The 11,796-nt window shown below is 38.2% G+C and overlaps 1 long non-coding RNA gene across 1 annotated transcript; it reads right to left on the bottom strand.

The window, feature by feature from the left end:
* Window positions 1-3,090: 3,090 nt before the first annotated feature.
* LOC140258877 (uncharacterized) lies at window positions 3,091-5,314 on the bottom strand. The gene is made up of 3 exons (XR_011905308.1): window positions 5,169-5,314; window positions 4,917-5,001; window positions 3,091-3,158 (listed from the first exon to the last, which is right to left on the bottom strand). It is a non-coding gene; the product is annotated as an uncharacterized lncRNA (long non-coding RNA).
* Between the last annotated feature and the right edge of the window lie 6,482 nt (window positions 5,315-11,796).

Genomic DNA, 11,796 nt, shown 5'->3' with positions numbered 1-11,796 from the left:
CCATAAAAATAGACAGTAATTTGAAGCATTTTATGGAAGTGGTGTTTTAGAATATTAAATACAAATGCACACAGCTGTATCCTTCTCAGGCTGCACAATGCAAATTATTAACCATCTTTTTCCAGCAAATTTCCAGAACATGGAAATTACCCTTGTGTTGCCGTGTTCATCACAGGGGAGTAAAAGACTACACGACTTTATGGGTCTCTTCCAACTCAAACAATTCTATGATTCTATGATAAATAACATTTTCTGTTATGACCCTACCAGCATGTTTGCAATGCAAGCTTAAGTCAGCTTTTATTAGTTAAGCAAAGGGTCACATTTTCTGCCTAGTAGAGCTTCATTGCTCTGAAGCCTGATAAATAAAACAACCAACACAATTACTTAATAGATCATAGAAAAAGTTGTTAGCTAACCCTGCTGCATACAAATACAAATAGAAAATTCCTCTGGAAGGACTATCGAATAAGCTACTCATAGCAGGAGCTGCAAGACCAGACTTACTTTGCTGTTGCTGGGTTTTATGAATTGTTTTATTTTTGTCCAGGGCTAATTTTCCAATCTCAGCACGTCTGGTCATCAGGGACATACCTTAGTGAAGACAAAGTAGAATGGTTTTGGAATTGAGTGCCACGTGTTGGAGACATGCTGAGAATGGTAACCAACACCCAGATGAATTTCAGTAAACCTTCTTATGAGAAGAGCTTTTTGCAATACTGGCAGCACTCACAGCTGGGATTCTTCCTTATGGATGCTTAATCAACCAGTATGGCACAGGATGGTACTCTTGATATTCATTTAAGAACATGCTATTTTGAGCAGGTTTACAAGCAAGCTGCATTAATTGTCAAATTTAAGTAAAACCAAATGATTTTTAAACCATCAGCTTCTTATTTCATGTGTCATAAATCGATGCCTTATTCATCAAACTGTCTGATCAGGGTATTTGCAAGGAATTTTTTGTACATGTTCAAATCTAATAAAATGAAACATTTCCTGAGCTTTGAGTTTGCACGTTTTGATCACTGTTTACTACTGGAAATGCCGTACTGAATGTTGTAAAATTTCTTACAGACTCGATCCTTCGTACCAAAGATTACTGCCGTGTACGTACAGCAAAAAATATCAACCCACAGCATGCTTTGTCACAACAATTAATAAACAAATTGGTTGTCAGTGTTTTCATTACTTCTTACTCATCTTATGCTAGCTCTTAATGTCTCTCCACCATTTTCCAAAATGCAAAATCTATTCTTTTTGCCAGCCAGAATGTTTTTGTTGCTTTGTACCCTTTCTTTAAATTCACTCTCCTTGACATTTCAGTGCCCTTCACTGTAGTAGTCTCAGGAATATATCCTCCCTGGAACACGGCTTGAAATTCCTATTATTTTCACCTTTTCATTAAAAAATGATGGCAGATGTAATGCAGTGTGGTATCCAAGCATGACATATGCACCACAGCAGGAATTTGCATTCCAAAATGTCCAGTAATATACTTTTCAGTAGAAAAAACCCAAGGCTAGAATGCATATTCTATTAAGCTACCTGATCAGCTCCTTCTCTTCCTGGGTAAAAAGCCATGTTTCCTTAGTCTGGAGAATCTCTTTTCGGATTTGAAATTCAAAGTTAACTGACCTTCTTTGATTGGGGCACTGGAGGAAAAAGGAAATGTTTACAGCTCTACCTGGTCTGCTCTGCCTCTTCCTAAGCTCCAGTCCTACAGACACACATCAGCAGCAGGTGATAAATCCACTGACACTAATAGTGAAATTTGTTTTTCTCAAGATTGCAAACTGTAATGTGGAAGTTCTGCAGGACATAAAGTAATTTTGCTGGAATGTTGTTCTTTTAAAGCACTTGTGCATCTCTCTTTCTTGCGACCTCACTCTCAGGAGACCATCCTCCCACCCTGAAACGACTTTGTGTCTTTTCTACCTTAAGCTCGTCTTCTTCACACTACTCCGTATCTCATTATTTTATCTTCTTCTGCAAGGCAATTTTTATGAGGAAAGGCTTGCAACAGACAAAAAAACTCCATATTTCACAAAGCTATCTGATCCTACTCCTCACACTGTGTGACCACAACTTTGCACTCAGCAGTCAGTCCTTTCAGCACTCCTGTATCTTACCTTTGATTGCTTTATGGCTTACTCTGAATTGAAGAGTTTGTCCTTTTGGTGAATGAAAATAACTGGGGCATTTAAAATATCACTAATGAAATCACAGAGATGTTGTACAAAAAGAAAAATAATACCACTTGATTAGATATTAGATTAACACCTCCTAATAAAATTACATAAAGTTAGTCAATGAATGCTATTCTCAGTATCCCCAGAGCAATTAAAATTCAGAACTCTGCAAGTTCCTTCTAATGAATTGCCAAGGTCTCTTTTGGAAGTATGTGCACGGTATTAATACCAGATCATTCTACAAGAGCCTACGGACATTTTACAAAGTTTCTTCTGCAGCAGGTTTGTGGATCCTTGGAACAAATGAGCCACAAAGTAACCCCCCCACTAGGTGTCAAATGGAAATAAATAAGAGATATATATCCAGTGGCTTTGAAGTAACTCCTATATAATGTGAACAAGATCATTAGAGTAACCGTGATACGAATGATCAGTCTGGCGGTATGGATGGATGAGTTGCTAGAAGTGTCATAGTGACAGCTAAAACAGGAATGGTTTTTCTCTGCATGCACTTTCTCAGAAGTCACAGGACTGAAACACATCATTTTTCAATTTGTTGTTGAAGGGAGACATAATAATTCATAAACATGTTCATTTTATCTGTCCCTTCAGCAGCAGCTCTGTATGTACAGCAATTACTTACCACTACTAAAGCGCTCACAGCAGAATTCATCAGTACATGTTGGTATGGAGTTAAAAAAGTACTTGAAATTTAGTTATCAGTTTTTTAAAAAAACTGAAGATTTAATTAGTTCTAGAAAGCTAATTACTAACAACCTTATTCTTGCCAGGACAGGTTTCTTGAGTGTAATCATTTGTGACTGTACGATGTTGATTATATTCCATAATTTTGTTTGCATTCATTTGTTGTCTATTACAGGAAGTACCTGGAAATTACCTTTAAGAAATGAGGAACGTCTCATCTGTCAGTCCAACTCACAGGAAGCCGTGAAGTTTTGAGGTGGTCTGTAACAAAGGAACACTTTTCAAATAGTCCAAGAACTACAGATCTTACGGCAGAGTATGCCTAACCTATACTCTAAAATCTGATCCTTACTCTCTGGTGGCCATCACAACCAGGAAATTTGTTCCCTAACAAAATAATCTGAAAAACAATGAGGAGCCTGAAAACCAAAGCCATACCTTGTTCTGCCAGTAGGACCAGAAAGCATCACAACATCTGAACCTCTGACAGATGCTGGATGTGTTAATTGCACTGTCCCTCACCCAGTGCCACCGCAACCCCTTAGTTTCTATGCGTAAAGGTTATGAAAAATATGTAGATATCATTAAGAATAATGACTGAACTGAAAATCAAGTTTGCAGTTCCAAGGTAGTTTATCCTTTGCCAGAGTAATATACGGTGTTGTTTGGAGTTTGATTTATTGTTGGGTTTTGGTTTGAATTTGAACAGCATAGTGACTGCTGTCTGAAGGCTTGCTATAGGTCTGAGTATGCCTTATTAAAAACTGATGTTTTGAAGACCACTCAAAAACTGTGTCCCAGTACCTAATATGGAAGGAGGAAGGAGTCATTGGCTACTTCCTAGCAATAGGTCATACCAAAATATTTCAGTGCTTAGTCTAACAAGAGAGAAAAACAAATGGTGATTTGTTGATGTCTGACCCCAGACAGCAAGTCACAGAAAATACCAAAGAACTTTTAGTTCTGCTAAGTAAGCTACTAAAATAATCTGGAGATCACACATAATCATTTTGTGCTTTGTCAGGCTCATTTGAGTAATATTTTGGTAAAGACAGCATTTTCCAAAGGGACTGTTGTCCTAGTTTTAGAATTCACTGAAAAAAATTACTTCTTTTTTGTCTAATGCCTACAGCCTAATTTAAATAGGGAGATACTTCAGCTCTCTCAGTTGAAAACAGAAAAAGCAGATAGGACAGTATTAATCTACAGCAAAACTAGAAACTGATTTACAGTTTTGAAACCACAGGAAAGCTTTCCATCCCAACTACCACCATATAAGAAATGATTTCTTGGCCCCTTGTAGCTTTGTCTCTAACAGCTCTGGGCTTGCAGAGTCCTGACTGCAGCTTCCCTTGTTCAGCTGTGCCATCCCCACCAAATCCCTTGAATGCTCAGCCCAGTCTCTGTGTGATCCAGCAAGAGCACTGTGATTTTGTAAGCTTTAAATTAACATGTTTTTCAGAACCATGTCGTCTCTCTCTGAAATCAGAGTACAGGCAGAATTTCCCCAGGATCCAACACATCACATTGAAGAAGGTATTTTAAATAACAAAGATCTAAGACTGCTGCGTGCATAGCCAGAATCCCTTCACAAAAGCAGCAGTATAAAAAGCAATATAGGTCACAACTAGTAAAAGACAGCCTAGAGATTATTTGCCATTATATTCAATTCAGTCTAATAGAGATAGAAATTAAAAAACATTTTGGAAGCCCCTTAAATAACAGCACATTTTCCTCCTCAGCTCAGGTGCAATCAATCTCTGCTATGAATCCCTAAGTATTCTCTAACAACTCCTGGTTTACTCAACTTCAAAAACACATTCATTAAAGTTTGGAAAAGATTCCACATTTTTCATCTCTACTTAAAACAAACTCTTTAGGACAAGGATATGTTCCACCAGCCTGTGATCTTGCATAACAGACCCGAATCTCTACCAAGATCATAAAAGTATTAAGAATACCAACACCATGTGAGTGGGATAGCATACAAGCCATGCAAGCAGCAATAATTTATATGACCTTCTCATCTGCTGTTACTGTTAGCTCAGCTCTCGCTCTTCTCTCTTTCTCTTCTCTGCAGGGAACTTCCGAAGTTATTTATCTCCTACAACAAAAAAAATTGAGCTTCACTCAAGTGCAGTAGGGGATTTGTGAAAGTTTGTCACAGATTATGTGTTGAAGTAGCACTGTTTCGTAGAGGGTACATTATTGATAAAAGTTAAATATTTTATCTTTCTTCACTGTCTCCAAACAAAACTGCCATTTACTCACTGGAAGGCTGAAAGTTCAGCCTTTTCAATATTCTAACAGAGAAACGTTGCAAATTTCTCTCTGAAGACAACAGATACCATGTCCTCTCTGCAGCTGTGGCAGAGGAAAGTCTCTGCATTTACTCCCTTCCCAATCAGGGGTCTGCAAATGAAGAGGAGTCCCCAGTCACATAGGAGGGAGCAGCCCTGGGGCACACTGAGCACACGTCCGTGGTGCATCCCCATGGGAGGAGGAACAGTTTCATATCTATGTTTCTGTCACCCCTATGGCCAAGTCCAACCCATCCTATTAGCAGCATGCAGGTGTTTCTGAGTGTGTTTGTGCTTTAATTATTCAACACATCAGCTTCATCTTTTATGGATTATTCTGCATCAGTGCTGGTACTTGCCTCATGCATTATGCATGCACCTGAATCTGTTCTGGTGGAAGGCATAAAAGACACAAAGCATGTCTCTCACCTGTATGCTTCTGATTAGAAAAGAGTGCCTCTAACCCTGAGCCTGAAGTGAATCCCAGGTGTGTCCTCCTTTGTCACATAATTGCACTTTAACATCTTCCAATAAATAAAAAGTTGACTTTTTCCCTCTTTTCTTTTACTCAAAGGTAGGAAAGAATTCTTCAATCATGCAGAAATATTTTAAGAGAAACATGGCAAAATTATGTAAATAGATTAAAATAACAGCTTCCTGCATTCTTGGTAATTGTTTTGCCTCCTACACCCAAAGTGCTATGTTCTGAGAATGGAGAGAAGTCTGAAACTAATTATAGCCAAGTGACATCAGCCCCTGGTTCAAGAGAAAACTAATCAGTAATCTGCCTTTAAAACACTATGAGTATCCAACATGGAGGGAGTGATGATCTAGGGTGTCATTTTTCCCTATTGTCATCAGCAGGACCATTAGCTGCCTCCATTGAGTTACCTGACAGCTTCTCTCCACTACCTCACATCCAGCTCTTCTAGATGGCCGTGTAGAATCCTACCAATTAATCTTCCCAGAATACATGAACTGGATGTTAGCAGGTTGCCCAGAGGGGTAGTGGATACCCTGTACTGGGAGACATTCAAGATCATGCCAGACCAAGCTCTGAACACCTGACTGTGCTGTAGGCATCCCTGTTCATTGCAGGGGAGTTGGACTAGATGACCTTTAAAGGTCCCTTCCAATTAAAGTGATTCTGTGATTCTAATATTCCTCCTAAGACTCAGTGTATAGAGAGCCCAGCTAATTGCCACTTGAAGAGAAATAATACAATTTTTTGAAGTTATTTTTTAGAACTCCTTGAAATATTGTTAATTGTAAAATACAAGTGATTGTGCTGGTATTTTTAGTACTTGGCCAGAAAGAAAATCATTCCCTCTTCTTTTCAATGGCTTTATAATAGATTCTGAAGCATGTAACAGCTAAAGAATGAAGAGAAGTGAAGAAAAATACAAATTAAAGCTTAATTAGATATTAGGCCATTGAAAGTTTGTATCAGAAGTGATTGGACTTTTTGTTATGGTGGGTCTGTAAGCAGTTTTAGCGCAGGTTTCCCAACCTTAGAACATTTTGTTTAATCACTGTTTCATTTGCTGTTCTCTGAGGTCAGAACATCTTTCTACTTCAGCTGTTCTTTGAGAGTGTTCCAGGTGTACTGTTTTCACCTCCACCCACACCGCGGATGCAATTGTTTTGGAGCATCTCAGAATGAGATGCTACAAATAACTGTCCTAACCCTAACCCTCCAAGCAACCTGACACAACCAGATCACCCAGAAGACATGGTGGAAAATTGCCTTACCTAATCCAGTAATTGATGCCCTCAGGAAACCTGGAGATCTCTGGCTCAGCACGGGAGCTGTGCAAATGACCAGCTATAGCTCCCACAAAGCCCTGCTGCACAAGAAATACTTACCATAAAACAATGAATATTTCTTTTACACAATTTCTAGCATGAACTCACTTGCTTCTCCATTTGTGTGTGTTATGCTTAAATATATCCTCCAACTTCTGACCTATGGTAACAGATGTGTTTTTACGATTATGCGGAGGCCCAGCTATTAGAGGGCAGCTTTTTTATTTATTAGGCACAGCTAGTACAGTACTCCAGGAACAGGATGGTGGCCATAATGGAGTATTATTGGGACATGTTATTCTTCAAATACCCTCTGATGTACCTTTTTTCCCTTTTGCTCTTGACTGTTGACTTGCATGGTGGCAGTTAGCTTAGGGGCACGCTCCAAGTTGGTTTCTGAGATATCAGAGTTTTGAAGGGGGTAACAAAAGTCTCTGCTCTGTCCAGCGAAGAGACATACAGTAAACATGCCTGGCAAGTCTGTATGGAAGTCGGTTGAGCAATTTCTTAGTTTTCTGCCACTGTGAGAAGCCCTTCTGACTATATCACAAAATTTGAGATACATGATAACTGGAAATTAATTCAAAGCAGGGTGAAATAGAAACTAGAACTCAAGAAGATTTATCTCAGAATAAACCCTGGGTGTCCACACTGAAAAACTGCACAGGATGAACCTGGGACTATGTAGGAAGAGCAGCCCAGATGTATAATATTGTTTAAGATACCTTAGCAACAAATCCACAGTCATTCTCATTGACTGTTAAGTTAATGCAGGCTGCTAAATGCACTCTTATCTCCACTTACGCCATTCTAGGGCAGCAGAAAACTTGCACAGTTTTTTAAAGATATATTACTTTTAAGTAGCACAGGTTTTTCAGTCTTCAGCATCATGCATACAAACCCTTCTCTGAACAAAGGCTATTATCTGTACCAGCTCTGCAGAGTGATTTGGTTTTGTGATGATGCCCAGTGGGAACTGGCCTAGATTGTATTTACAAACACTCAGACCGGTTTTGCATTCGATAAGGAGATTTTTAAATGCAAACCAACATCCCAACAGTGACAACCTAGTTATATACCTGGAGCGTTTTGAAGGACATAGAACGACACTTGTTATGTGCAACCACCACCAGCACTATCCTAAGAACTATTATTATCATCTATATTCAGATACACAGCTTCAATTTCACAACACAACATACGTCATTAGAGCTTGCTACAATCTTGGCACCACTAGATTGTACTGATGTTATTTTTGTCCTGATAACTAGGGCCAAGGAGAGCTGTGGCACAATCTTGATCATACTGATACTGGTGGCAGGACACCAACCAACCAGAATGTGAGAGGGAAATGTTTGTTACCCACAAGCAAGCAGCAGAAAGATGAAAAGTGCAGCAACTCCCATCCCACTGTACACTATTTTCTTTTCACAGGACCAGTTCAACTAGGTATGTGTATGACGGTGTAATAGGAGCGAGTAGTTTGCCAAATCTTTGTGTCCAACTGTTCTCTTATTCTAGAAACAAGACAATTCCACAGAATCCCACAGATGGCTACCAAGCATATTTTCCTAACGCATCTCAGTTGTATACAGTAAGTAAATCATCCCTGGAAATCATAGAATTAAGAGGACAGTAGATGGCATTCACAGTAATGTCAGTAACATTGCAAAGTTTAGTTGCAGAAAGAATATTGTCTAAAATGTCTCACGTGAATGTCAACAAGCTCTGCTTAAAATCTGATGCTAAATTTCCAGAGGTTTGTTTTGATCTACAGTAATTAGCATTTGTTCATTAAAATTCATTATTTACAAATATGCATGTTACAGAAGGAAGAAAGTTGTGCACATAAACTGAAGTAAAATATTTTACTATGTAAATGTATTTGTATTGCGTATCTACAGCTGACTTTACATTATAGCTGTATTTTGTTATCCTGTTTAAGCACAGCGTTAATAGAATTTCTGCAGTGCAGCATATAATCAGACATCACAGCTGTGGGATTCTGTTCTATTGCTAGTTATACCCTGTGGCTCTCTGTGAAGAGTTGGGAGCGCAATGCTGGCATTCGTTCTACCCAACTGCTCTGTTTGACAGAGATGATACTCTTGTGACATGACAACATAATGAAGAGATTTTAGCAAGACAAACTTATTTATTTATTTCTTTTGTCTCCGGGTGAAACATTGCTTTGGGACCAAAGTATTTGTAAGAATTATTTTCATTCTGATAACTACTTTTAGGCTTCATTATGACAAAATTAATACTGGATTCTTTCTTTTACCTTTCGATACCCCAAGACAATCCTCATCAGCAATTTTCCCAGGCAGATGTTCATTGACAAAACATTTTAGTTCCCCTAAAATTATTAAATACTTTTTAGGTTTCTATTATCCCTGTGATTACATAAACTTAATTAATTTGAGTTTTATTTGTTTGCAACAGATCTGGTATTTTGTCTACCATTGTTTTAAACTGCATTCCACAATTTATCATGATTTTACAATTTATAGATTGTAACGTTTGTTTTTTAATGCTTCTTCTTTATATTAAGCCTTTACTAGACTGTTTACTGCCTAATGAAAATAAAAAGCAACATGAAATAATAGCGAGGTAGAACCGTAATATTTAACTCATCTCATAAACTGACTTGTGATGAACACCTCTGGATGTACACATAGCGAGACAGCAGTCATTTGGAAGAAGTGTGATGTTTAATCTTTAAATCACAGTAAAACAAATTATGTTTATGTATGTCAGGGCAATTATCCCATCAAATGAAGGTGCTTTCACACAGCTCAAGTACAAGAAACAGTAATAGGTTTTTCTTATTTTTAATGCAGTTGGAAACATTTATTTTAGTAGCTTCTCAATGGAAAGAAGCAGTTCATGCTGCCATTTCCAACATCCTTAAAGTATTATTTTTAAAACCACCTAAAGGATTCAAAAGCGGGGGCACAATTCTCTGTTGATTACATTTTATAAGTTGTTATAAATGTTTTATAAAATGGAATTGCTTCCTATTAAATACTCCAGGGTTTTAAAGTTATTTCTATGGATCTATTTATAATTTACACATACACACACACACAAAAATAGCTTCATTAAAGGACACAGCAAAGTCACCCAGTTGAAAGTTAGCGCATGCCAGAATTAGAAAGGGCCAAAAAATCTTTCTTCTATCCACTTATGTTGCAGTTTGTCTTCTGCAAGGAGCACTGCAAACACAGCGTGGTGTTAGAGACTGGATGAGAAATAGCAAGAGAAGAATTTAGGTTCGGTAGGCAACCATAAAATTGATAACGTCTATCTTTTGAGGGCATGATTATGAATCCATTGGCTCTCAATTTACAATACTTCGATCTTTTTTTAAATGAGAAATTTGTACTCAGATCCTACTACTGCAATTACATTTTCTGAGCTATTTCTTTCGGTTCTGCTGTCCCTTCTGCCACTGCAGGGTCTTGCAGGTAGCAGATATGTGCAGTGGTTGGGATCCTGTGGTGGGAGAGCCCAGCAGTTACCCCTCCAGACAGAACTGCTGCTCTGTTTCTGTCGTGTTTTGTATACACCAGACAGTGTTACTGCTGTTGCTTTGGCCAAATTGAATTTTAGCTATTCCGAGTGCTTCATATTCACATATTAACTAGGCTAGATATCATAATTTTCTCAGGGAATACAAGAAATGAAAGAGAAACATCAACTTGTAATAACTTGTGGCCCAGTTGAATGGAATACACAAGAGAAAGAACTGTGGCTTTTCTTTAATTCCAAGGTCTGCCAGATAAATATCAAATACATTCTATAAAATCCAATGACATTTGACATATTTTATAACAAATTCAGTCTTATCTGTTGGAAAGGGCTGTGTAACCTCTACCAGCAGGTTGTTTTCTGCAGGTTATTTACTTCATTCCCAAAGTTTCTGAGTGAATTTCTGGATCCCTCTCCAACTGATATATTCTCTTGCAGCACAGAAAAAGTCCAGTTTGTGAAAGGCAACCACACAAGAACCATCCTTGCCTGAATTCCCACACACATAAGGCATGCCAAGACCTGGCACCATCAAGGTGTGATTGACATGTACCATGACTACCATGACCACAACTAGATTAAAATCAACAAGACAGAATACTCCATTCAACCACACATAAAGGTATCCTTAAGAAAGCACCTGACTGTAAACTCTGCACCAAGGAAGAACACAGTGCAGCCTTGAGAAAAAAAAAACAGACAGATCCTTAGTTTTATGAACAGAGGTATTTATAAGGTTTGGTGGAAAGAAAAACAACCTTCTCCTGTTGGTTTCCCTCCTTCCTTCCTTTTTCTTGTTTTGTCTTTGCTATTCTAATTTATGATGTTCTACAGAAGACAAAAGCCCAGAACTCAGCACACTGGCACAATGCCTGGAAACATATTGCACATATATTTTACAAGTTTTTTACAATATCCATGCAATGAGGGTTTGTTTTGTTTTGTTTTGCATGAATTCTTGTATGTATTGGGCAGAGAAACTCCCCTCCCTTTATCCTGGATACCACACAAGGACATTCTGCTTTAAGTTTCTGCTGCAACTTCCCAGAAAGAGACTCCTTCAGAAAAGGATCCCTTGCTCAGACCAGCTCTGAAATATTCTTCTAATTGTCAGTAAGGGCTTGAAAAGTGGGAATGTTCTGCATTGGGACCTGATCTGAAGCAGGAAGCAAATATTTCAGGGTATGGTTCAAATCACAAGCAAAGCCACCAAATAGTGCAGTCAATAGATATAGAGTTCCTTATCTGAGAGTTATCTT

This window comes from Excalfactoria chinensis, chromosome 14 (assembly GCF_039878825.1).
Source record: "Excalfactoria chinensis isolate bCotChi1 chromosome 14, bCotChi1.hap2, whole genome shotgun sequence".
Classification (NCBI taxonomy): domain Eukaryota; kingdom Metazoa; phylum Chordata; class Aves; order Galliformes; family Phasianidae; genus Excalfactoria; species Excalfactoria chinensis.
This window is presented reverse-complemented; position numbering and strand designations above follow the sequence as displayed.